This window comes from Coregonus lavaretus (assembly GCF_964263955.1).
Source record: "Coregonus lavaretus genome assembly, contig: HAP1_SCAFFOLD_573, whole genome shotgun sequence".
In the NCBI taxonomy this organism is placed as follows: Eukaryota; Metazoa; Chordata; class Actinopteri; order Salmoniformes; family Salmonidae; genus Coregonus; species Coregonus lavaretus.
The window spans coordinates 20,001-24,994 of record NW_028162982.1 but is presented as its reverse complement, the minus strand read 5'-3'; positions in this window follow the sequence as shown (position 1 = coordinate 24,994).

The following is a 4,994-nucleotide window of genomic DNA, read 5'->3' as shown; positions in this document are numbered from 1 at the left end:
TTTTATGAAATTTTAGTAAATGTATAAAAAAATATATATATATATATCACATTTACATAAGTATTCAGACCCTTTACTCAGTACTTTGTTGAAGCACCTTTGGCAGCGATTACAGCCTCGAGTCTTCTTGGGTCTGAAGCTACAAGCTTGGCACACCTGTATTTGGGGAGTTTCTCCCATTCTTCTCTGCAGATCCTCTCAAGCTGTCAGGTTGGATGGGGAGCGTCGCTGAACAGCTATTTTCAGGTCTCTCCAGAGATGTTCAAGTCCGGGCTCTGGCTGGGCCACTCAAGGACATTCAGAGACTTGTCCCGAAGCCACTGCTGCATTGTCTTGGCTGTGTGCTTAGGGTCGTTGTCCTGTTGGAAGGTGAATCTTTGCCCCAGTCTGAGGTCCTGAGCGCTCTGGAGCAGGTTTTCATCAAGGATCTCTCTGTACTTTGCTCTGTTCATCTTTCCCTCGATCCTGACTAGTCTCCCAGTCCCTGCCGCTGAAAAACACCCCACAGCATGATGCTGCCACCACCATGCTTCACCGTAGGGATGGTGACAGGTTTCCTCCAGACGTGACGCTTGGCATTTAGGCCAAAGCGTTTCATCAGACCAGAGAACCTTGTTTCTCATGTTCTGAGAGTCCTTTAGGTGCCTTTTGGCAAACTCCAAGTGGGCTGTCATGTGCCTTTTACTGAGGAGTGGCTTCTGTCTGGCCACTTTACCATAAAAGGCCTGATTGGTGGAGCGCTGCAGAGATTATATTCTTTCTGGAAGGTTCTCCCATCTCCACAGAGGAACTCTGGAGCTCTGTCAGAGTGACCATCGGGTTCTTGGTCACCTCCCTGACCAAGACCCTTCTCCCCCGATTGCTCAGTTTCCCAGGCGGCCAGCTCTAGGAAGAGTCTTGGTGGTTCCAAACTTCTTCCAGTTAAGAATTATGGTGGCCACTGTGTTTTTTTTGGGACCTTCAATGCTGCAGAATTTTTTTGGTACCCTTCCACAGATCTGTGCCTCGACACAATCCTTTCTCTGAGCTCTACAGACAATCAACCTCATGGCTTGGTTTTTGCTCTGACATGCACTGTCAACTGTTGGACCTTAGATAGACAGGTGTGTGCCTTTCCAAATCATGTCCAATCAATTGAATTTACCACAGGTGGACTCCAATCAAGTTGTAGAAACATCTCAAGGATGATCAATGGAAACAGGCTGCACCTGAGCTCAATTTTGAGTCACATAGCAAAGGGTCTGAATACTTAATTTTAATTAATTTGCAAAAATTTCAATAAACCTGTTTTTGCTTTGTCATTATGAGGTATTGTGTGTAGATTGATGAGGATTTGTATTTAATCTATTTTAGAATAAGGCTGTAACGTAACAAAATGTGGAAAAAGTAATGGGGTCTGAATACTTTCCGCATGCACTGTATACAGTGCCTTCAGAAAGTATTCACACCCCTTGACTTATTGCACATGTTGAATTGGCCACAGGTGAACTCCATGTTGTAGTGATGATCTCAAGGATGATAAAAGGAAATTGGATGCACCTGAGATCAGTATGGAGTGTCATAGCAATGGGGTGTGAATACTTACAGTACAGTCAAAAGTGTGCTGAAATTATTAATTAAATATTATGTAATATATTACATGTGGATAACGTATTAACGGGCGGCAGGTGGCTTAGTGGTTAAGGGCTTTGTGCCAGTAACCGAAAGGTCGCTGGTTCTAATCCCCGAGCCGACTAGGTGAAAAATCTGTCTGTGCCCTTGAGCAAGGCACTTAACCCTAATTGCTCATGTAAGTCGCTCTGGATAAGTGTCTGCTAAATGACTAAAATGTAAAATGTAAATGTTAGTACAGCCAGTCACTACAGAGATACAGGCGTCCTTCCTGTCGGAGAGGAAGACAACCGCTCAGGGATTTCACCGTGGCGACTGGCGACTGTAGCCCGAATGAAATGACTAGTGGCCTCATGGGTGGAATGTTATTCATATTTTTCATAGTTAATCAACATTATTTTACAAAACAGCCGAAAATCAGGTGTTTCTACGTCAATGGTTTTGTTATATTTCAGTCTGTGATGTACAGTGCCTTTTTCCACATTTTGTTACGTTACAGCCTTATTCTAAAATTGTTGTAAAAATTACTTGTCATGCACAAAGTAGATGTCCTAACCGACTTGCCAAAACTATAGTTTGTTAACAAGAAGTTTGTGGAGTGGTTGAATAACGACTCCAACCTAAGTGTATGTAAACTTCCGACTTCAACTGTATATATATGTGTGTGTGTAAACCTTCACTAAAAGGTGCTAACTTCAGAGTAGGGCTCTTGGTTTCATCCCAAATGGCAACATATTCCCTATACTGTATAGTGTACTTCATTTGACCAGGCCATATAGGGCTGTAGTGCACTATATAGGGAATAGGTTGCTATTTGGCACTCACCTTATGGCTCTTGTACAGTAACCCCTAGTAACAGTCTTTAGAGTGTTTGTGGGGGGTTTTACTAGTCTGCCCTTAAGCACTTTTCTCAACTTATTTTCTCTCTCCCTCTCTATTTGCAAGTTTCCTCTCTCCTCTTCTTCTCTCTCTCCTCTTCTTCTCTCTCCTCTTCTTCTCTCTCTCCTCTTCTTCTCTCTCTCCTTCTTCTCTCGCTCCTCTTCTTCTCTCTCTCCTCTTCTTCTCTCTCCTCTTCTTCTCTCTCTCCTTCTTCTCTCGCTCCTCTTCTTCTTCTCTCTCTCTCCTCTTCTTCTCTCTCCGCTTCTTCTCTCTCTCCTTCTTCTCTCGCTCCTCTTCTTCTCTCGCTCCTCTTCTTCTCTCTCTCCTCTTCTTCTCTCTCCTCTTCTTCTCTCTCTTCTTCTCTCGCTCCTCTTCTTCTCTCTCCTCTTCTTCTCTCTCTTCTTCTCTCTCTCCTCTTCTTCTCTCTCTCCTCTTCTCTCTCTTCTCTCTCTCCTCTTCTTCTCTCTCTCTCCTCTTCTTCTCTCTCTCTTCTCTTCTCTCTCTCCTCTTCTTCTCTCTCTCCTCTTCTTCTCTCTCTCCACTTCACTCTCTCTCCTTCTTCTCTCTCTCCTCTTCTTCTCTCTCCTCTTCTTCTCTCTCTCCTTCTTCTCTCTCTCCTCTTCTTCTCTCTCCTCTTCACTCTCTCTTGTTCTCTCTCCTCTTCTCTCTCTCCTCTTCTTCTCTCCTCTTCTTCTCTCTCCTCTTCTTCTCTCTCCTCTTCTTCTCTCTCCTCTTCTTCTCTCTCTCCTCTTCTTCTCTCTCTCCTTCTTCTCTCGCTCCTCTTCTTCTCTCGCTCCTCTTCTCTCTTCTCTCTCTCCTCTTCTTCTCTCTCTCTCCTCTTCTTCTCTCTCTCTTCTCTTCTTCTCTCTCTCCTCTTCTTCTCTCTCTCCTCTTCTTCTCTCTCTCCTCTTCTTCTCTCTCTCCTCTTCTTCTCTCTCTCCTTCTTCTCTCGCTCCTCTTCTTCTCTCGCTCCTCTTCTTCTCTCTCTCCTTCTTCTCTCGCTCCTCTTCTTCTCTCTCTCGCTCCTCTTCTTCTCTCTCCGCTTCTTCTCTCGCTCCTCTTCTTCTCTCGCTCCTCTTCTTCTCTCTCTCCTCTTCTTCTCTCTCCTCTTCTTCTCTCTCTTCTTCTCTCTCTTCTTCTCTCTCTCCTCTTCTTCTCTCTCTCCTCTTCTCTCTTCTCTCTCTCCTCTTCTTCTCTCTCTCTCCTCTTCTCTCTCTCCTCTTCTTCTCTCTCTCCTCTTCACTCTCTCTTCTTCTCTCTCTCTTCTTCTCTCTCTCCTCTTCACTCTCTCTTCTTCTCCTCTCTCTCCTTCTTCTCTCGCTCCTCTTCTTCTCTCTCTCCTCTTCTTCGCTCTCCTCTTCTTCTCTCTCTCCTTCTCTCTCTCCTCTTCTTCTCTCTCCTTCTCTCTCTCCTCTTCTTCTCTCTCCTCTTCACTCTCTCTTCTTCTCTCTCCTCTTCTTCTCTCTCTCCCCTTCTCTCTCCTCTTCTTCTCTCTCTCCTCTTCTTCTCTCTCTCCTTCTTCTCTCGCTCCTCTTCTTCTCTCTCTCCTCTTCTTCTCTCTCTCCTTCTTCTCTCGCTCCTCTTCTTCTCTCTCTCTCTCCTCTTCTTCTCTCTCCGCTTCTTCTCTCGCTCCTCTTCTTCTCTCGCTCCTCTTCTTCTCTCGATCCTCTTCTTCTCTCGCTCCTCTTCTTCTCTCGCTCCTCTTCTTCTCTCTCTCCTCTTCTTCTCTCTCCTCTTCTTCTCTCTCCTCTTCTTCTCTCTCTTCTTCTCTCTCTTCTTCTCTCTCTTCTTCTCTCTCTCTTCTCTTCTTCTCTCTCTCCTCTTCTCTCTCTTCTCTCTCTCCTCTTCTTCTCTCTCTCTTCTCTTCTTCTCTCTCTCCTCTTCTTCTCTCTCTCCCCTTCTCTCTCCTCTTCTTCTCTCTCTCTCCTCTTCTTCTCTCTCTCCTCTTCACTCTCTCTTCTTCTCCTCTCTCTCCTTCTTCTCTCGCTCCTCTTCTTCTCTCTCTCCTCTTCTTCTCTCTCCTCTTCTTCTCTCTCCTCTTCTTCTCTCTCTCCTTCTTCTTCTCTCTCCTCTTCACTCTCTCTTGTTCTCTCTCTCCTCTTCTTCTCTCTCTCCCCTTCTCTCTCCTCTTCTTCTCTCTCTCTCCTCTTCTTCTCTCTCTCTCCTCTTCTTCTCTCTCTCTCCTCTTCTTCCCTCTCTCCTGCGGGACTGTTTTCTCTTCTGTTTCTTTCTTTCCTTCCGTTCCTCTTCAGCAGAGGTGTCACACTACCGTGGTTACCTGCGGTTGCCGTGGGAATAGCAACTGTCTGTCAGTCACGCTCCTGTTGTCAGGCTATCATCAAGGGGTAGTTGACAGAAAAGTTTTTATTATGAAGATCATTATTTTAAACTTTATTTATTTCTCAGGGTTTGTCTGGTTGAAGTGAAAACAATAAACATTTTAAACTCTAAGAAGAGCGTTCACTCAGCCTTCTCTCTCTCTCCTCTCACTCTTTCTACCCTCT